At 40.0% G+C, this 22961-nt stretch overlaps 1 protein-coding gene and 1 non-coding gene across 8 annotated transcripts in view; one reads left to right on the plus strand and one right to left on the minus strand.

Moving 5' to 3' along the window:
- The window catches only part of CNTNAP4 (contactin associated protein family member 4), a 262949-nt gene that overhangs the window by 202147 nt on the left and 37841 nt on the right, over window positions 1–22961 (minus strand). The window lies entirely within an intron of this gene.
- Window positions 9750–9880, plus strand: LOC117309289 (small nucleolar RNA SNORA2/SNORA34 family). The gene has a single exon (XR_004523578.1). It is a non-coding gene; the product is annotated as a small nucleolar RNA SNORA2/SNORA34 family (small nucleolar RNA).

Consider the following 22961-nt stretch of genomic DNA (forward strand, 5'->3'; position numbering starts at 1 on the left):
GCAGTAAATCAGGAAAAACCCTAAACACGGTCCTACTTCAGAGCCTATTCTTTGTCACTTACGATAATGGCTTCCACCTTCATGAACTTTATCTTTTATGAAAGAAGATGACACATCAGCAGGTGATACACATTATATGAGGAACTGAATATACACTAAAGAAGTTTAGGATAGGGCAACTGCTGGCTGAGTGATAAGGGGAACAGAAACATTTCATTCAGGTTCTAGGGTGGGATTTTGAAAGGTCAAAATGAAGGATTGGAGCTTCCCTGGTGGCGCAGTGGTTAAGAGTCTGCCTGCCGATGCGGGGGACACGGGTTCGTGCCCCGGTCCGGGAGGATCCCACGTGCTGCGGGGTGGCTGGGACCGTGAGCCGTGGCCGCTGGGCCTGCGCGTCCGGAGCCTGTGCTCCGCGGCGGGAGTGGCCACAGCGGTGTGAGGCCCACGTACCGCAAAAAAAAAAAAATGAAGGGTTGGAGCCTTCGGAGCAGAGGAATGACTTGAGGGCAGACAGGTGCAAGGCACGTTTTTCAGGATGGCAGTAATGGACTGAAGGGAGTGAGGGGGCATGGAGAGGGCCGTGGTCACTACGGCAAGAAAGGAGAGTGGAACCAGATTGTAGGAAGTCTTTCATTCAAAGCTAAGAAAACTGTCAAACTCTCAGCTCCTGAGGACCACCTAGTGTGTGTTTTCTGTTTGGCACACATGTGGATCACCAGTTTTAGATAACTTGACAAACAGAAACCATCCACAATTCTAAATGTACAGAATAAACAATATGTTAAGGTCACTAATAATAGGCATGGTTCTTCATATTCTTTTACAAGAAGATGGTATTTGCAATCTTTTACCAAGCTATACCCAGGCTGATGGATAGTTTGGTCTGTATGGGAAGCTTCCACAGTGAGTTGGTTTAACTATCAATCTTGATATTTACTGAAGAAAAAAAAAAATCTTAACTTATACACCACTGAGAAAAACAGATGTCGTGAATATACAAATTAACATATTCACGGATTTAGTTTTCTGAGCAACAAACAATCAAGCACTGGGAACATGTCAACCTCTTTTGGTTCATGTCTTCTGCAACTGAGTCCAACTTTAAAAAGCAATTTTTGTATCTTTCCCCCCGACATCATTACATCTTGCCTCACGAGAGGTAAGTCCCGGTAAGTAGTATGCCAGAAAGTGTTTAAAAACTAGTTCTCTGTGGGGAAAAGTCCTGCTTTACAGCATTTGTCAGTTCCTGTGGTGTAAATGCTCCCTGCACGGCAGATTTCAGGCTCCCCATGTGACAATGCTGAGTTGGGAAGAGCCGCTCTCCCAGGCCGGCAGGTTACTGACCATATCTCAGATAAGCTACTTGAGCACAGCAGGTGGAATCACAGTAGAGTTATGAATTTCTCAGTTACAGCCTTAGGTATGAAAAATGCATTTTTTCCTAACTCAGTCTAATTTTCTCTCTTGAGCTCCTATTCTGTCCAAATGTAGATGTAGAAAATCAATGTAGATGTAGAAAATCAATCTAATCATTTCAGAGAAACTCAGTCCAGTTCATGGATTTCTCAGTCAATTCAGGATTTTCTCTCTGTCACCTTCAGCTTCGAAATGCTTGCAGGGATCTGCCTCCCTTCCTGCCGACCCTGGGGACCGTGGAGACCGGGACCACTCTTTCTCCGTGTTTTCTGTGGGCGGTCAAGCAGCTTCCACTCTGCACCTAGGTGACTGGTTGCAGATTAGTTGGGACATGCCTTTGTCACAACATTCTGATGCTCGTCCTCCCATCCCTGGTGTGACGCTTTGCCCACACCCACCACTTCACGCCCTAACTTCTGCATCCATTCTTGGTGCCCACAGCAGCTCCTGGTTCCCCTCACATGCCATCCGGGGCTGACGTGGGGACTGTCACACCACCGTCTCTGCAGTGCAGCAGCAGGATGATTTAGTGACTTGTCTTGGGGTGGGCGATCTCCTCTCTAAGCACCCTTTCGCATACAGACATCTGAGTGTGAATGAAGGGTTCTGTCAAGTTTCCTACTATGGACTTAGTTTGAGGACAGGACTTCAGGGAAAATGATCCCTCACACTTGCTTTCTCACGTCTCTTCCCTCAGTGGGGTATGGGGAAAAGGAATTCCTTTAGGCTGGTCATTTCCCCTTTCAAATCGTTTATATTTTAGATCTAAAAGGTCCCCACTTAACTTTGTTTCCAAGCTGGGCAGCGACCATCCTTTCCCTTAAGCCATGAGTGGCATGTGCCTACCTGCGCTGAGAGGGGAAACGAAGGACCAGTGGGGAGGTCATGTCTATTTCTGCTCCCCCCATCACCCCACATAGAGAAATAGCCACTGACGCAATTATTATAGTCATTAAAAATGCTCATATTTCATCCTTCATTAGAGGAATTTATGTGCTCACCTTTCCCAACATTAACCAGTTTACTTTCATGCAAAAAACCCTCCCAAAAAAACAGAAACTACTGCCCACTTTTTTGCACAACACAATAAAAAGAACCCCCCAACCCCTCACTTCCCAGCAACCTTGGTTTGGTAAGACAGTCACACTGAGATCTGTGACTATCTGCCCACTCTCCTCTGTGAACAAGGTTTCTTGTATCCATCCAGGGCCACCTCAGTCCAGTTCCACTGCATCTTCCAATCTGCAACGTGCACCAAATGATCCAGAAGACAAGGAAAAGTGCTGTCTCCTGCAGTATGGGTCACCGAGGCTAACCAGATTCAAAGACTGATGAGTCCTTTGCGCTTACGTAGGCAGAAGCAAGATTAAAACTCAAATCAAAGTGGTTCTCACGTTGAAGAAAGCAGGAGTCGACTAGTATTTTCTCATATTTACTCCTCCACATCCAGAACCACTGGAAAAATCTAGGTTGTTATAGTGTCTTTTGAGAGAGGAATTTTGCAAACAGTTTATTCTACTTTGCTCCCCAAGCATAATATTAATAATGAGATGGGGTTTTGCTCTTAGGAGTGCAACTTTGATGCATATCAAATTCATAACATTCACACTAGAAGACACTAGTTTAGATCCGTTTTACAATCTGTAACTCTTTATTGATAGTCTCTACTTGTTGAGACACGATGCTCCTGGTTTCTTTTGGCTCTCTGAGCATATGTAAGAGAGACAATTTAAAGTCTTTGTCTAGTAAGTCCAAAGTCTACCCAGTGGTTTTCTTATTTAGATGCCTGTATGAAATCACCACATTTAAATATGCACATATCCCAACTTCTATGATTTAATCTTTGTACTAAAATCATGGTCACTCCTCATATTTATGATGTTCTATATTTATTAGATTTGTAGAAGAAATATAAGTAATAACACACAAATTAAGCAAAGATAGGTTAGTTAACAGAAACTATACAGACATGCCTCAGAGATATCGGGGAATAAAAACCACCACAATAAAGCAAATATCACAATAAAATGAGACACACACATTTTCTGGTTCCCAATGCATATAAAAGTTATGTTTACACTATACTGTAGTCTACTAAGCATCGCATCTTTTTAAAAATGTACATACTTTAATTTAAAAATGCTTTATTACTAAAAAATGCTATCATCTGAGCCTTCACTGAGTCATAGTATTAACATCAAGATCACTGATCACAAATCACCATAATAAATTTGTTAATAATGAAAAAGTTAGAAGTATTGTGAGAATTACCAAAATATGACACAGAGACACAAAGTGAGCAAACGCTATTGGAAAAAATGGTAATAATAGACTTGCTCGACGACACAAGGCTGCCGCAAACCTTAAGTTTGTAAAACCACGATTATCTGCAAAGCACAATAAAACAAGGTATGCCTGTACTCTGTTAGTGAATTGCAGGCAATTCATACATTCTTACACTTCAATCTGTGAAAAGTTTTTAAGTATTTTTTATTCCTTTTTCCTTGAAACTACCAAATTATCTGCTCAACCACTGCATAAGATTAGCTGGACTTCGGAAAGCACGTTCAGAAACACCTATACATGCAAGGGAGGTAGGACTGAAAGTCTTAAGTAGGCAAAAAACAAGGTCACAACTGTGCTTTAAATTTTATTTTTATTGAGGAAAGCCTCAAAGTTGCATGACTTCAAAATTGCAAGGTTATTAAAATAACCTTGGTTAGAAATCCAAAAACTGCATTAGGGTAGTAGCAATGGAAACCCCCCCCAACCCTGCTCCAAAAAAAAAGAGAGTGTAAGAGAGACAGATTGCAAACCACAAATACACAGGATTTATCATCTTCAGGAGGAGGGATCAAGGGAGAAATAAAAGGTGATTCTAAGAATGTTAAGCCATGGTGATTAAGATAACCACCAGGAATCAGAAAAGACAAATAATTACAAGCAGAAGCTGGTTTAGATGTGATATATTTAACTTAAGTCTTCTGTTGAGCTTTTTTGTGAAGACAAGACATCTAGCAGGCAGCTGGAAAATTCCAGCAGGCAGTTGAAAATACAAGATAGGAGATTGTTAGACATGTTTCTCCTCTAGCACAAATGTGGGAGGTGTCTGCACAGGCCTCCTCCTGAGGCCCTGGCAGTGGACCAGCTCATTCAGGGAGGGCATGCACAATGCCAAGGTCAAAGACAAGGCTTTGGAAAAACCCACATAAACATTGTCATTTTGGCATGGAGTCTCTGATCTTGTTTTTCATTTTTATACAGATATTTTTATATAGTCTATTAAGTCAGTTGTATTTTATATGGCCAATTTTACAGTCAATTTTATGTGTCCCTTTTCTTTTGTTGTTAATATTCATGATATGTCAGTTTTTTAAAAAAGGACTCAAGGGAAAAGGTAAGAGAAGAATAACAAATAATCATCAAATCACAGAAATGTGATTTTAGGCCAGCTTTCTACTTACATTATTGGACCTTTAAGGATCTAACAGTTCCCACTGAGGGAGAAAATCTCTGATATAAAGTCCTATTTGAGAAGAAACACAGAGAAGTCCTTCTAAAATCATGTAGTTTTTGTATATCTTTTCCCATGGAATTACATCTGAAGGGCAGCCTTCAAAAGGATTACAGTTAAAAATCAGATGAGATAATTTATGGGAACAGATTTTAATTCGCAGAACTATTAGAGAGACAGACAGACAGACAGACATGTAATATATGAAGTGACGTCAGTAAGGTGGCAGAATAGGAAGTCTCCCACTCATACACCCCCTCAGCAACAATAACCTGGCAGCCATCCACGGACAGAAGCCCCTTTGTGGGAGCTTTGGGATCCAGCAGCAGGCCCAGAGAAGTCTTGCCCCGCCCAGGGACCCACCCGGAGACACGCCTGACGGCACCCCCTGGTGGTAGGCCCACTGATTTTAATCCAAAAGGAGATTCTGAAAGTCCTGTAACTAAGCCCCAGCCCTCCCAGCTGCAGTTCAGCGGCTGGGCAGCAGCCAATGTTGGTGTGACTGCAGATCTTAAAGTAGCCCCAACACCTGGCCCCAGGCCCTCGCAGCTGCGGTTAGGGAGCAGTCTTGCCAGGATACACGTCATCCCTGCCCCCAGAGGTAGGCCCTCAAACCTTAGTCTGACTATGGATATAGAAGTGGTCCTGGAACCCAGCTCCACACCCTCTCAGCTGCAGACCAGGAACAGTCCTGCCCACTCAGGGACGTGGAGGGAGACACACCCACCCTGAAGTGGCCCTGTAACTGGGCTCCAGCCCTTCCCGGCCACAATCCGAAAGCAGTCCCACCTGCCCTGGGACGTGGTAGGAGACATGTGCCTCCATGCCCCTGAAGGCAGCAGGCCTGCAGACCTCGTCCCAGCTATGGACCCTGAAGCACCCTTATGAATCAGTTCTGGCTCCTCTCAGACACAGTCTGGGACTAAACCTGCCTGCCCAGGGACCTTCCCACTGATGCTTCTTCAAATGCACAGACAACAGCGCAAGGCTACTTAGATCACGAAAAATCAGGCAAACATGACACCACCAAAGGACACTAATAAACTTCCAGTAATTGACCCCAAAGAAATGAAGGTCTCTGGCCTAACAATTCAAAATAATCATCTTAAGGAAGCTCAATGAGATACAGATAACTAAACAAAATCAGGAAAGCAATGTATGAATAAAATGAGAAGCTTAACGTTTCCAAGCAGTCTTTTGATGAGATGCAGCTCAGAACTTTCCCCCTTGAGGACAAAGGTGGAAGATTTTATACATCAGTTCTCATCTTCTGTCGGTCAAGGTAGCCTCACAGTAGGCAATAGTGCCCATACCCCACCATCAGAATTTATGGTGCCCAGTGGATTCCCTGGAAGCAGATCATCCCTCAGCATCAGAGGAGCCACAGGGCAGGAAGCTACAGGTAAGTGGTACCACCCAATGTGAGACCCTGTTACACCTGTGGGAAGTTGAACTTGGTCCTGGTTGGAGAAAGAGGTGGGGCTGAGAAGATGTGTTGCCTAAGAGGTGTCCAACACACAACAGCACATCTGTAATTATAATAGTCTCTAATATGAGTGAATACAAAAAAGATGGTCTTCTACTGTTAGCTATAGTCACACTTCCGCTCCATCCTCTCCTAGGTAAGATGCTCAAGATACTTATGCATGGATCAGACAAGAAAGCTCTAGGCCCTGCTTTCACTGTTTCTCTGGTTACGCAACCCACCATGCTTTCAGAACACATGCGCACCCCAGCCGAGAGAGAGCATCTCAGGCGGAGGCCAAGCCCGACCCCCTTCACACATGTATGCCAATATTTTGTTCACGAGAGAGAGTGGCTTTTAACTTTCCTTCCTTGTTTGTCCTTGACAGGGTTTGGTATCAAGGTTATGCTGGTCTCATAGAAAGAGCTGGGGAGTATTTTGACTTTTTTTCTGTCCTCTGGAAGAGAATGTGTAAGATTCGAGTCGTAGCTCCCTTAAAAGTGTTTGGAAGAATTCACCTATGAATCCATTTTAGCCTGGAGTTTTCTGTTGGAGCGTGTGAATTACGGATTTACTACTTTTACCTGACAGAGGAATATTTAAATTTTATTTAATTTCTTGGGCACAATTTTTCAGGCTGCATTTTTCAAATAATTTGTTCAATTCATTTAAATTTTCACAATTATTAGCAGGACGTCTGTTAAAATATCCTCTTATTATGTTTTTGTCTTACTGACTGTCTATATCGCATGTTTTCTATTTCATTGATTGATGTACCGTTCTTTTATTCCTTTCCTTTTCCTTACTTTGGGTTTAATCTGTTGCCCTTTCTAATTTCTTGAGAAACTGAGTAAGTAGGCAATGGATGGGTTATTAATATTTAGCTTTCCTTCTTCTGTATTATGTGCAGTTAAGGTTATCAATTTGATCTAAGCTGCATCTCACAATTCTGACCTATAGTATTTTGTTATCAGTGAGTTTAAACGTTCCCTAATTTCCACCGAGATTTCTTTTTGAGAAGTGTGTTAATTAAATTCCACACCTTTCTGCGTTTTTAAGTATTTTTTAATTATTGATTTCTAGCTTAATTCAACTGTACTAGGGCACCTGCTCTGCATGATATAAATCCTTTGAGATTTGTTGAAACAATTTTTATGGCGCCAAATAAATGTAAGTAAATATTCTAGGTACTCTGGATAAGAACGTGTGTTCTGCAGTATTTGGAGGCAGAGGTTTATATATGCTACTCATTATATAAATATAAATTACATATGTAAATATTTTGTCAAATTTGTTAACTGCTGTTAAAATCTGTATTTCCACTGATCTTTTCTTTGGCATACTTCTTAAATAAGCTACAGAGACAGAAATATTCAAAACCTCTATGCTTAGTGTTTCAATCTGTAATGTCTATTTCTCCTATTATTTCTGTCCATTTTTCTTTCTGTATTTTGAGGCTCTGTTATTTCATGTAGAAAATGTCAGACTCACTATATGGTATTTCCTTTTTCTCCAGGATCTTTGACCCTGAAGGCCTGGCTATCTTGGTTTCTCTCAGGTATCTTCAAGCGGTTAACACTTTCTAGCTGGTTTACTTCTTTATAGAAAGGCAGCTAACTGTTATGGGCTGAGCGCGTCTCCACCCCTACCTCCCAAATTCATACACTGAAGCCATACACCGCAATGTGATGGTATTTGGGACCTTGCAGAGGTGGTTAGGTTTAGATTAGGTCTTTAGAGTGGGACCCCCCTGATGGATTAGTGACCTTATAAGAAAAGGAAGACAGATCTTTCTCTCCCTCCCCACATGCAAACACCAAGGAAAGGCCACGTGAGCACACGGCAGGAAAGAGGCTGCTGCGAGCCAGGACAGGCTCTCGCCAGGAACAGAATCTGCTGACACCCTGATCTTGGGCTTTCCAGCCTCCAGAACTGTAAGAAAAAAATGCCTGTTGTTTAAGCCACCTCGTTTGTTGTATTTTATTATAATGTCTAAAGCTAGGGTTTAGACTAGAGTTCAAACACTAGCTTTTCTATATTATTCACACAGCCAGCCACCTTGCTAGCCACCTTGCCAGTTCCTTTAACGGGAGGTAAGACAAAGCCTTAGGTAAAGTTTTATCATCCAGAGTTTCCTGGGAGACCAGGCTGTGTGTGGGACTTCACTTCAAGTTGCTTTCTTCCCCTTGCTAATCCGGCTTCTTATACTCCCTCTCTGTCTTCTCCTGGGAACCATCCCCTAATAAGCCTTTAGCACCACAATTGTTGGTCCAGGGTGTGCTTTTGGGAGAACTCAACCCAATACATCACCCAACTGCATACTCACTGTTTATTTTCACTGTACCTACATGTGAAATTTTCCTCCTCAACAGAATGAAAAATATTAGATATACACAAAGAAGTGTAACCTATATATTAATGATAATTTTAAATTTTATGAATGTATTTTAACTGACTAAATTTAAGTTCCTGTATCAATTTCAATAGGTTCATATTTATAACTTGAATTCCTCTATTTTATAACAGCTGAAGACATTTCCTAAGCCAGGCACATTCTGTGTCTTCTAGTTTGAGAGGACTTAGAAGGACAGTCTGCCTTAAGATTCTCCCCTTCCTCTTGAAAAGCCATCAATGTCACTCACTCACATGCTTTGAAAATCTCCATTATTAGAGTGAGTCAAAAGGAAAAGAGATGGTACCTATAGAATATTATAAACAAAAAGAGTACATTGTCATACAATTTAGAGATCCCCAAATTCAACCCCATACTTTTACAGGAAAGGAAAAAAAGAGAGGAAATGTCTTTTCCCCAAGACCACCCACAATTTAGTATTATAGCCTAGGTTTTGTGATTCCAAAACCAGCATTTTTTACCGCTATAAATTACTTAGGATCAGCTACATGGCACACTCACTGGGCTTACATTATCAAACTGATTTAGAGCTGAAGAAAGCATGGTACAGGGCAGACAAGGAAAATAAAGGGTAAGACTGAGGGAGTAGCAAGAAGAGATCAGAAGAGAGTAGAACATGTTCTTAAGGAAGAGGGCCCAGAAGGGAGAGCTACATCCAAAGTAAGAGAGAACCAAACATTCAGGAGGACAATCGCCTCTGGCATTAAATCAAATGAACTGATAGAAGAATAGAAGTGATTCTATATTAATCCCAGAAGTGAGAGCAAACTCTCCTATACTTTAATGAATAGAGTACAAGGGCTTCCCTAGTGGCGCAGTGGTTGAGAGTCCGCCTGCCGATGCAGGGGACACGGGTTCGTGCCCGGGTCCGGGAGGATCCCACATGCTGCAGGGCAGCTGGGCCCGTGAGCCATGGCTGCTGAGCCTGCGCGTCCGGAGCCTGTGCTCCGCAACGGGAGAGGCCACAGCAGTGAGAAGCCCGCGTACCGCAAAAAAAAGTCTCTTTTTATGGTCTATTGGCCATTTCAGAACTTTGGAAATGTAATGGTCAATTCATTAGAAAGAAACATCTAAGTCGTTGGTGATAGATATGGGCTAATACTTATTTGTAGTTGACTAGTACTGGGATTCCAAAATTTTGAGATCCCTGATTTAACTCATTAGAATTATAATGCTGTTGAATCCAATTACTACAAAAAAATTGTTGAGGATCCAAAAACAGTCAGATGATTCTGAACTGTGAGCTTTCTTCGAATATTATCCTTTGTATGGTCAGGGCCCTGACTTGTGTATTTTAGACTTCATTCAAATAGGAAACTTACATTTACTATTGGGCTGTAAAATTTTTTGAGTTGTATACTGAACTGTGAAAGTGCATCTATATTATGGACATTGATTGAGAAAGTTACTTTCACAGTAAGTGCACCATTTAAATATGGTGATCTTCATCATATGAAAGGCATAAATCCTGCTGGATTTCATTTGCCTGGCAAGATATACAAATATTTGGAAAGTAAAATGTATTTTCTTTAATAGGAAGGGAAGGAAGACTTCCTTGCTCTTTTGAAAGGAAAATTGATTTTTGTCTATTCTGCTTATTAAATATTTTACCAATTTATTAATTATTGTAACAAATGTCTGCCCTTAATATATAAAATTCTTGTGCAGAGTAATTAAAAACTAAAGATAAATGCTAAAAAAAAAAATTCTTTGACCCTGCTTTGCTCTATAATTAATCAAGAATAAAAAGACTCTTTTACCAGAGTTATGAGGATGCCTGAATTTTGAGATTACCTTTGTATAAATCAAAGTATATATTTGGCCTGTGAGGTTTGCTAAAGTGGGGTTAATTGGCAGGACATACTCTGAAACTGTTTAACGTTCTCTTGGGACCGTGCTTTTGTAATTCTTGTGGTTACACCACAGTGCCGTGATCATTTTCAATAAAGCCAAAACCACTTCAGTATTATCCCTATTCTTCCAAAAGAAAGCTAGAGAATTAAAGCATAGAGATTAAGTATTTCTTCCGTCTTTAAAAAAGTAAGAGACAAATGTAAAATAGATAGCTAGTGGGAAGCAGTCGCATAGCACAGGGAGATCAGCTCGATGCTTTGTGACCACCTAGAGGAGTGGGATAGGGAGGGTGGGAGGGAGATGCAAGAGGGAGGAGATATGGGGATATATGTATACATATAGCTGATTCACTTTGTTATACAGCAGAAACTAACAAAACATTGTAAAGCAATTATACTCCAATAAAGATGTTAAAAAATAAATTAAAAAAAATTACTTCCTACTTAAATAAATGAATTTAAAAACGTCTTCCTAAAAATAAATTAATTAAAAAAAAAAGTAAGGTAGTAATGATTTAAACCCAGGAATGGTGAATTGATCCAGAGAAGTCTAACACCAAGTGTTCGCTCTTCACCTAAAATGTCATGATCCACTGGAGAGAGTACAAAGGAGAGAAGCAGAGCAGGTTAACTAAGGTTCAAGTGTGCTGGAGAAGCTCGCGTCCTGTGGCTACGGGGGTGACTCCCAGGGATCTGACTATTCAGGAATTTTTGTCAGGTCTAAGTGCTCTCATCCTAACATTAAGAACTGTACATCTCCTAATCTCAGAGATCAATTAGGGCAAGACAGAAAAATAGGGCAAAGCTAATACAAAGTCGGGTACTTACAGCCTGACTCAGCATGGAGGTGTGGGACCCTTGCAATTCAGGTAATTACTCAGGCCGAGCGCTTACTCAGGCACATCGCATCCTGGATGTGATGGGAAGCAGTTGATATGGAAGCAAATAAACTGTTGGCATCTTTTGTTCTCTAGCCAACTCTACAAAAACAGGTGGTCACCAATGCAGTCAATTCTCCACACTCAGTTCGTGAGGCTCACCTGCCCCATTTCTGGTCCTGGGGACCATCAGGTACATTTCAGACCTACACCCACCATGCCAATGAGGCTCTCCTTTTCTGAGGCCTGAGTTTTTTCAGTCCTGTGCAAAATTCATCTCTTATTCTTTTCCTCATAAAGTACTGGTTATCAAATATATTAATTTTATCATTTTAAATGTGATAATTATAAATGATTATATGCAATACGTTTAATGGCGAGAAATATTTACCTCATCTATCCTCTTAAGCACTGACATGCACCATGAATACCTTTGGGATTTATCTCTGGGATTTTAATTTAAGCATAATAGTTACAGGCAAAGAAGCACAATGATTTAGGGCAGTAAAAATTGCCAAATAGGACTTCCCTGGTGGCTCAGTGGTTAAGAATCCGCCTGCCAATGCAGGGTACATGGGTTCAAGCCCTGGTCGGGGAAGATCCCACATGCCATGGAGCAACAAAGCCCGTGCGCCATAACTACTGAGCCTGTGCTCTAGAGCCCGCAAGCCACAACTACTGAGCCCATATGCCACAACTACCAAGTCCACGTGCCGCAACTACTGAAGCCCGCGCGCCTAGAGCCGGTGCTCCAAAACAAGAGAAGCCACCGCAGTGAGAAGCCAGCGCAGTCCTCACTGCAACTAGAGAAAGCCCACGCGCAGCAACGAAGACCCAACAAAGCCAAAAAAGGAGAAAAAAATCGCCAAATAATTCTGTATAGAACGTGATAATTTTCCTCACTAGAAGTACATCCAGAATGAGAGTTCTCTCTGTCAAGTAACTAAATATGCTGATTTCTCTACAGATAGATGCTTGATTTTAACAGCAAACCCTATAGGCATGAGGAAAGCATTGCTTTATAAGCATTTAGAGTAGAAGGGTTTAGCTGTGGATAAATAAAATAGACAATGGGAAAATATAGACATATATTCCACTTTTTAGCAAAAGAGGAAATTTTTGATCTTACAGAATAGAGGAGAGAAAACTCACAGTATTGGTCACTTATGGAAGCAACCTGCTATATAATTAAACACATATACATATATATGTTTACATTCACACATACAAATATTTTGTTTTTGCTGTGTACCACCATTTTATTTACTGCGTTATACAAGCACATCAGTTTGCAATAACCCATTTCCAAGGTTTCCCAAGTACATGAAAATAAAAAAACATCCATTTGGATTATAATACAACTTCAGGAACAGTTCTACATATATGGCTTCTTATATTCTGTCCTGAGAACACACTTGGCCCATCAAATGGCACACTAGAACCTGTCTGAACTGTACACTGATAATGGCAACGATTTAAGATGCCGAATGTAATTCAAACTACACTGAAACTGCAAAACTGGGACTAATATACAAGGGCAGAGAGATTTAATTCCATTACAAAGCCGGTATTAGTAGCAACTGGTTTTTGTTTGTTTGTGTGGTTTACAGTTAATTTTGGGTCACACGTCTCTGAGCTATGAAATCTGTCAGGTTCAAATTGAGATGCATCTTCCCAGTGCAAAAAAAGTACAAAAGAAGTCACTTACTCAGTGGCACTTGTACTAGCTTCCCAGGGCTGCTATAACAAAGTGACACTAACTGCACAGCTTAATAGCATTTACTCTCTCACAGTTTTGGAGGTTAGAAGTCCAAAACTGAGGTGTCAGCAAGGCCATGCTCCCTTTGTGGGCTTTAGAGAAAAATTCTCCCCCTGGTGCTTGCTGGCAATATTTGACATTTCTTGGTTTGTAGCTATATCATTTCAATTTCTGCTTCCATCTTCTCATGGACTTCTTCCCTCTGTCTCCTCTGTCTCTGTGTCTCTGTGTACCTCCTTCCCCTTAGAAGGACATCAGTCACTGGATTTAGGGCCCAGCCTAATCCATTATTACCTCATCCTGATTATACCTGCCTAGACCCTAGATCTAAACAAGGTCACATTCTCAGGTACTAGGTGTTAAGAATTAAATATATTGTTTAGGGGGACACAATTCAACTCACAGAAGTCTACCCTTTGCTCCCCCCAAAATTCATATCATCATGCAAAACACATTCACCCCATCCCAACATCCCCAAAGGTTTTAACCCATTCTAGCATCAACTCTAAGTCCAAAATCTCATCTAAATACAATCAACACAAGAAATCTTAAATCTTATCTTCCAAACCATCTAAATTAGACATAAGTGAGACTCTGTATCATACATCCTGAGGAAAACCTCCATCTGTGGACTGTGAAACTAGAAAACAAATTATCTGCTTTCAACATACAATAATGGGACAGTCATAGGATAGACATTCCCATTACCAAAGGGAGAAACTGAAAGGAATAAAGGGGTCATGGGTCCGAAGCAAGTCTGAAACCCAGCAGAGCAAATTCCACTAAGTCTCAAGGCCCGAGTATAATACTCTGTGGCTTGATGCTCTGCCCCCTGGTCCTGCAGAGGCCCCACTGGCCCCAGACTCAGGACCCATGGAGACCTTGCTGGCCTAGCTTCCGTCTCTTTCAGTCTAGGCAAGTAGTGTTTCTACTAGGATAAAATTCTCAAAATCTGGTCCCTATGCAACTGACAGAAGCATGTCCTCCACAGATCTTTCTGGATAACCCCATCTGTATTCCAGGGTTCAGGTGAGATGATGGACTGCATTCATGAGTCACACTCCTAATCTCTTTAGCAAAATGAGCCCACATCTTTGATGTTCTCTCTAGAGCATTTTTTGTAGTATAGATAGGCTGAGAAATTTCCAACTCATCAAATTCTGGTTCCTTTTTTGCTTAACAGCTCCTTCCTCCATTTATTCCTTTTCTCTGGTGTTTTACTATAAGCTGCAAGGAGAAACCAGGGCACATCTTCCATATGTTGCTTGGAAACATTCTGAGGTAAATATCAAGTTCATCACTTACAAATTCTCCTTTCCACCCAACACTAGAACACAACTCATTCCACTTTCCCACCACTTTATTACCAGGATTGCCTTCCCTCCAGTGTCTCATAATATGACCCTCTTTTCTTTTGGAGAGCTCTCCAGAAGCACTTTATCCTCCACGTTTCCACCAACAGCAGTCTCTTCCAGGCAATCTAGGATTTTTCTATCACACACCTGAAAATTCTTCCAACCTCTGCCCATTACCCAATTCCAAAGCCACTTCCATATTTTTAAACATTTGTTTCAGTAGCACTAAACTTACAGTGCCAAAATCTATATTAGTTTCCTATGGTGGCTGTAACGAAGTATCCCAAACTGGCTTAAAGAAACAGAAATCTATTCCCTCACTGTTCTGGAGACCCAAAGTCCAAAATCAAGGTGTCACCAGTCCCGCATCCTCTAAAAGATCCTTCTTTGCCTCTTCCCAGCTTCTGGTTGTTACTGGCAAACCTTGGAATTCCTTGGCTTGTAGCTACATTACTTCAATTTCTGCTTCTGTCTTCACCTGGCCTTCTTCTCTCTGTCTTCTCTGTTCCTGTGTCTCCAAATCTCATTCTCCTTATAAGGCCTTATCTGGAGCCCACCCTAATCCAATATGACCTTATCTTAACTTGATCACATCTGCAAAGACTCTAGGGCTAAATAAGGTCACATTCATAGGTGTCAGGGTTAAGATGTGAATGTATCCTTTTGAAGGACACATTTCAACCCACAATGGAATTAAGTGACAAAATTAAATTAATATACCTCAAAAAAAAGTAAATTTCTTCTTCCCTACTGGTAGAAATGGACATTTAACTGTAGTCTTTTTCTGATTTCCTTTCCCCATTATAGGGCCTAGTCATTATCACAGTGTTACCCAGGGCACTTCTTATCTCATAGATGGAAAGCAGTGGGTTGTTGAGTTTGATTCCTCATTTCTTGCTTTTCTGTTCTTTGGCTCTAAGTTTTCCAGATTCCATAGCAAAAAGGTAACCCTATCTGTGTTTCTAGGATACTAGGATCTTTATTTGCTGATTCAGTTTATTTATACATGACCCGCTGACTTAGCTGAACACCCTTCCATAGCCTGAATTAAATACCACAAGGAATGTCGGCATACTAGTATAATATACAGCCTTTAATAAATCATTCAAAGTCTGATATTCTCTTGTGAACACTTCATGTAATTAATAGGTAAAAAAAGAAAAACTAAATAAAAAAGAAAAATGTAATCAAGCAGGTTGACAACCAGCAAAAGATAATTAAAACGATCCTGTTGTGTTTCTCCATTACATTAACATGCAAATGAGATTCATGAAGTTTAATACTGTGTTTCACCAAGAGCCATAGAAATGAATTAAGAATGAAAATGAGTCCTACTGATAGAGACTCCTGATGAGTATATAAATTAATGAAAAATATGATTTGATCAAATCGATAACATATTATATATATATATAGAGAGAGAGAGAGAGAGAGATTTATTGAACCTCAACAAATGAAAATAAAGATAAATAATTACATTAAATTTTGTATCTCTTTTGATGGGCCAAATCCTATGAAACCTTATTATAACTCAAATGGAGTGGTGGTAAATGCTAAACTCTGCTTTACTTTAAAAAGAAATATAAGATAGAAACTTCATTCTAAGGTCAGTGTTGTGATGACAGCATTCCTATGGAAAGGACCATTGGTTCAGGATCTGGACTGACCCCCACAGGGCTAGGAAATCCCATTTGCCTGTGGTAAGGGATTCAGAATTGAAAATAGGAAGAGATGGTCCAATGTGACAATAACTTTCACTATAAGGCAAATAAATGTAACGGACGAGAATTATCTACACAAATATATTCAAAGCCCACAAAATTCTCCATTTGATACAAGGATCTCAGTTATTACTCTCCAATGATATTCTCACACTAAGAAACACAAAGTTATGGCAATAATACCTAATTTAAAAAAAAGAAACACACATAGAGGAATGTATCAAATAATATCAGATAAAATTTTTTAAATAAACCCATGCTACAGAGTTAGATATTTATAACATGGACCATATGGCAAAACACACACACACACACACACAATCTATTTGTTATGTCCAATGTTCAATGTACTCAAACATTAAACAACAGCACAAAGGATAAGGTCAAGGAGTAAAATTAGAAGAAGTAGCTGCAGCATGTGCGAAGGGAATAATAAATGAGTGAATCAAGGTTTTAATAATATATGATGTCAGTGTCTTTTTTTATGGTTGTTAAAAATATTTTCTTTGTTAGTATTGCCAATCCTCTTTCCATAGAATGCATGAGCAGATGGGTTTTGCCTTAGCATATTATAGAAAGGGATAATAACGATACTTCGTCTTTAAGTGCAGAGAGTTTTGAAATTCTCTTATATCTATAGCAAGTTGCCATTTAATTATCTGCACTTTTCTTTAAACATACTCAAGCAATCAAACACAACCTACCTAAGAGATAGTCAACAATACGAACTGAGTATTCCTAAAGGAGCACGAAAGCTTATTAACTTCCCATTCCTCAACAGGAGAGAAAGTCATGTCATTCATTTTGAGAATTAACTAAACTTAGGGATGATTACTGTTAAATAACTAGCAACTTTTAAAGTCGCTTCTTGCAAACTTCCTTGCTTATCTTGAAATAGAGGGCCAATTAAATTTTCATGGCTACTGTATACATAATGATTGTATATTGTTGTAGAAAAGTATATTTTAGGATCAAGATGGCAGAGTAGGAAGACCCTGAACTCACCTCCTCCCACACGCACACCACAATAACAACTACTTAGAAAGTAACTGTCAGGGCTTCCCTGGTGGTGCAGTGGTTAAGAATCCGCCTGCCAATGCAGGAGACATGGGTTCGAGCCTGGATCCGGGAAGATCCAACATGCCGCGGAGCAACTAAGCCCGTGCGCCACAACTACTGAGCCTGCGCTCTAGAGCCCGCGAGCCACAACTACTGAAGCCTGTGTGCCTAGAGCCCGTGCTCTGCAACAAGAGAAGCCACCGCAATGAGAAGCCTGTGCACCACAACGAAGAGTAGCCCCCACTTGCCGCAACTAGAGAAAGCCCGCACGCAGCAATGAAGACCCAATGCAGCTAAAAATAAATAAATTTATTAAAGAAAAGAAAGTAACTATTTATGAGAACAACCTGAAGATAAGAAAAGATTTTCCACAACTAAAATATAAAGAAAAAGCCACAACAAGACAGGTAGAAGGGACAGAGATGGAGTCTAGTCAGCAACCCCAGCACAGGATCAGTGACCCACAAACATGAGGGAAATCATAGCAACAGAGGTCCTCCATGAGGGGCATGGTGTTCAAGCCACACATAGGGCTCCCAGCCCAGGGATCCTGCACAGGGAAAAAGAGGCCCCAGAAGTCAACCTTTGAAAACCAGCAGGGCATATGTTTGGAAGAGCCAGAGGGCATTGGAAAACAGAGACTCCACTCTTAAAGGGTGTGCAGAAAATCTCACATACTCCAAGTCCCAGTGTAGAGGCAGTAGTTTGAAAGGCACCTGAGTCAGACTCACTTAATGCCCATGGAGAGCCTCCCAGAGAGACAGGAGGCAGCTGAGACTCCCCTGGGTAATGAGACACTGGTGGTGGCCATTTTTGGAATCTCCTTCTACTGAGCTGACACCAGCACTGGCAAGTGTCATTCCGGAATCCTCTCTCTAGCCTATTAGTGCCAGGAGCTGACAACACCCACCAGTGGGCCCACAACAGCCATGCACCACCAGGTCACATAGCCAGCCAGGTTGGGGGTTAGCCCCACCTGCCAGCCCGCCCACAGTAGTGGGCCCTGCCATAACAAAAGGGCACATGCAGCCCACACAGGGGACACCCCTGGAGCATCTAGCTCTGATGGTCAGAGAGGAGTGTGCCCAGAGGGCATCTCCTATGGAAGACCACTTCAAAAAGACTGGGAGATGTAATGGAACTACCTAATACATAGAAATAAACACAGAGAATTAGGGAAAATGAAGAGACAAAGAAATCTGTTCCAAATGAAAGAACAAGACAAAACCTCAGGAAAAGAACTAAATGAAACAGAGATAAGTAATCTACCCAATAAAGAATTCAAGATAATGATCATAAAGATGTTCACCAATCTTGGGAGAATGGATGAACAGAGTGAGAACTTCAACAAAGAGTTAGAAAAATTAAAAAGAAATAAGAGCTGGAGAATAAAACAACTGAAGTAAAAAATACACTAGAGGGTATCAACGATAGATTAAATGATACAGAAGAATGGATCAGTTATCTGGAAGACAGAGTAGTGGAAATCAAGCAGACTGAACAGGAAAAAAAAATTTTTTTAATAAAGGTAATTAAGGGACCTCTGAGACAACACCAAGCATAGGAACATTCACATTACAGGGTCCCAGAGGAAGAAAAGAGAGAAAAAGGACCAGAGAACTTTTGGAATAAATAACATCCAGAAACTTCCCTAACCTGGGGAAGAAAACAGACATCCAGGTCCAGGAAGCACAGAGTCCCAAACAAGATGAACCCAAAGAGGTCCACACCAAGACACATTATAACTAAAATGGGAAAATTAAAGATTAAAGTGAGAATCTTAAAAGTAGCAAGAGAAGAGCAACTAGAAGGGAACTCCCATAAGACTATCAGCTGACTTTTCAGCAGAAACTTTGCAGGTCAGAAGGGAGTGCATGACGTATTCAACGAAATGAAAGGAAAAAAACCTACAACCAAGGGACTTCCTTGGCAGTCCAGTGGTTAAGACTTTGCCTTCCAATGCATGGGGTGTGGGTTCGATCCCTGATTGGGGAGCTAAGATCCCACATGCCTCACAGCCAAAAAACCAAAACATAAAACAGAAGCAATATTGTAACAAATTCAATAAAGACTTTAAAAATGGTCCACATCAAAAATCTTAAAACAAAACAAAAACCCTACAACCAAGAATACTCTACCCAGCAAGGTTATCATTCAGATTTGAAGGACAAGTAGAGTTTGACAGAGACGCAAAAGCTAAGAGTTCAGCACCACTACACTGGCCTTATAAGAAATGTTAAAGGGACTTCTAAGAAGAAAAGAAAAAGCCATAACTAGAAATAAGAAAATTACAAAAGGAAAAAATCTCACTGGTAAAGGTAAACATATAGTAAAGGTAGTGGATCAACCACTTGTAAAGCTAGTAGGAAAGTTACAAGACAAAAGTAGTAAAATCATCTGTATCTACAATAAGTATTTAAGGGATACACAAAATAAAAAGATACAAAACATGATGTCAAAAACATAAAATGTGGTGGAGGGACTAAAAACATAGAGTTATTAGAATGTGTTCGAGCTTAAGAGATCATCAAATTAAAATAGATACCTATATATAATAAATAATTATATATGAACCTCATAGAACCACAAACCAAAAAAACTATAACACATATACATAAAAAAAGGAAAAAAAATCCAAATATAACATTAAAGACAATCATCATATCAGAAGGGAAGAGAACAAGAAAAGAAGAAAGAACAGAGAAGAACTACAAATATAACCAGAAAACAATTAACAAAATGGCAATAAGTACATTCCTATCAATAATTACTTTAAATGTAAATGGACTAAATGCTCCAGTCAAAAGACATACAGTAGCTGAATAGATTTTAAAAAAAGAAAACCCATATATATGCTGCCTACAAAAGACTCCTTGCAAATCTAAAGACACTCACAGATTAAAAGTGAGGTGATGGAAAAAGAAATTCCATGCAAATGGAAACAAATAGAAAGCTGAGTTAGCAGTAATTATATCAGACAAAACAGACTTTAAAACAAAGACTGTGGGCTTCCCTGGTGGCGCAGTGGTTGAGAGTCTGCCTGCCGATGCAGGGGACACGGGTTCGTGCCCCAGTCCAGGAAGATCCCACATGCCATGGAGCGGCTAGGCCCGTGAGCCATGGCCGCTGAGCCTGCGCGTCTGGAGCCTGTGCTCCGCAACGGGAGAGGCCACAACAGTGAGAGGCCCGTGTACCACAAAAAAAAAAAAAGATTGTAATGAGACACAAAGAAGGACATTACAAAATGCTAAAGGGATCAACCCAACAAAGACATAACACTTGTAAATATATATGCACCCAACATAGGAGCACATCAATATATAAAGCAAATATTAACAAGCATAAAGGGAGATATTGACAGTAATACAATAACAGTAAAGGACTTTAACACTCCACTTATGTCAATGGACTGATCATCCAAATGGAAACACTGACCTTAAATGACACATTACACCAGATGGATTGATATATACAGCATATCTCATCCCAGAATAACAGAATATACATTATCTTCAAGTGCACATGGAACATTCTCCAAGACAGATCACAAGCTAGGCCACAAGAAAAAGTCTCAGTAAATTTAAGAAAACTGACACCATATCAAGCATCTTTTCTGACCATATGAGTATGAGACTAGAAATTAACTACAAGGAAAAAAACTAGAAAAAACATAAACACTGGAGTCTAAACAATATGCTACCAAACCACCAATGGGTCACTGAAGAAATCAAAGAGGAAATTTAAAAATACCCTGAGAAAAATGAAAATGGAAATCCATGGCAATACAGGCCTACCTCAGTAAAGAAGAAAAATGTCAAATAGACAATCTGAACTTACACATAAAGGAAACAGAAAAAGAAGAAAAGAGTCCAAAGTTAGCAGAAGGAAATAATAAAGAGCAGAGCAGTAATTAAAACAAACAAAAAAAGAAACCAAGAAAAAAAAAGACCAATGAAAAAAAGAAATGAGTTTTTTGACAAGATAAACAAAATTGATAAACCTCTAGCTAGACTCACCAAGAAAAAAAGAGAGAACCAAATAAATAAAATCAGAAACGAAAGAGGGAAAGTTACAACCAACACCACAGAAATACACAGGATCATAAGAGATCACCACAAATAATTATACAGCAACAAATTGTATAGCACAGAAAAAAATGGATAAATTTCTAGAAACGTACCATCTTTAAGAATGAATCAGGAAGAAACAGAAAATCTGAACAGACCAATTACTAGTAATGAAATTGAATCAGTAGTCAAAAAACTCCCAACAAACAAAAGTCCAGGACTAGACAGCTTCACAGGCGAATTCCACCAAATATTTAAAGAAGAGTTAACATCTATCATTCTCATACTATTCCAAAAAATTGAAGAGGAAGGAATACTTCGAAACTCAGTCTAAAAGGCCAGCATCGCCATGATACCAAAACTAGACAAGGACACCACACACACACACACACAAAATTACGGGCCAATATCACTGATGAACATGGATGCAAAAATCAAAATATACAATGCATTAAAAAGGATCATATGCCATGATCAAGTGGGATTTATCCTAAGGATGCAAAAATGGCTCAATACCTGCAAATCAATCGATGTGATAAACCACGTTATATGGTCAATTAATGTACAACAAGGAAGGCAAGAATATACAACGGTGAAAAGACAGCCTCTGCAATAAATGGTGTTGGAAAAATCAGACTACATGCAAAAGAATCAAACTGGACTACTTTCTCACACCATATACAAAAATAAACTCAAAATGGATTAAGTACTTCAATGTAAGATCTGAAACCATAAAACTTCTAGAACAAAACATAGGCAGTATGCCCTTTGATACTGGTCTTAGCAATATATTTTTGGATCTCTCTCCTCAAGCAAGAGAAACAAAACCAAAAATAAACAAATGAGACCTAATCAAACTAAAAAGCTTCTGCACAGTGAAGAAAACCATCAACAAAACAAACAGGTAGCCTACTGAATGGGAGAAGATATCTGCAAGTGACATATTCGAATAGGGTTTAATATCCAAAATATACAAAGAACTCATACAGCTCAATATCATAAAAAGAACCAATTCAATTTAAAAATTGGCAGAGGACCTGAATAGACAGTTTCTCAAAGAATACATAGAAATGGCCACCAGACACCTGAAAACAGGCTCAACACCACTCATCACCAGGGAAATGCACATCAAAACCACAATGAGATGTATCTCACACCTGTCAGAACAGCTATCATCCAAAAGGCAAGAAATAACAACTGTCTGCAAGGATGTAGAGAAAGAGGAACCCTGGTGCACTGTTAGTGGGATTAATTGGTGCAGCTGCTATGGAAAACAGTATGGAGGTTACTCAAAAAAATAAAAACAGAAATACTATAAGGTCCAGCAATTTCACTTCTGGGTATTTACCCCAAGAAAATAAAAACACTAATTCAAAAAGATATATGCACTCCTATGTTCATTGCAGCATTATTTACAATAGCCAGGGTATGGAAGCAACTTAAGTGTCCTCTGTAGATGAA

The sequence above is a fragment of the Tursiops truncatus genome, chromosome 19 (assembly GCF_011762595.2).
Source record: "Tursiops truncatus isolate mTurTru1 chromosome 19, mTurTru1.mat.Y, whole genome shotgun sequence".
NCBI lineage: Eukaryota > Metazoa > Chordata > Mammalia > Artiodactyla > Delphinidae > Tursiops > Tursiops truncatus.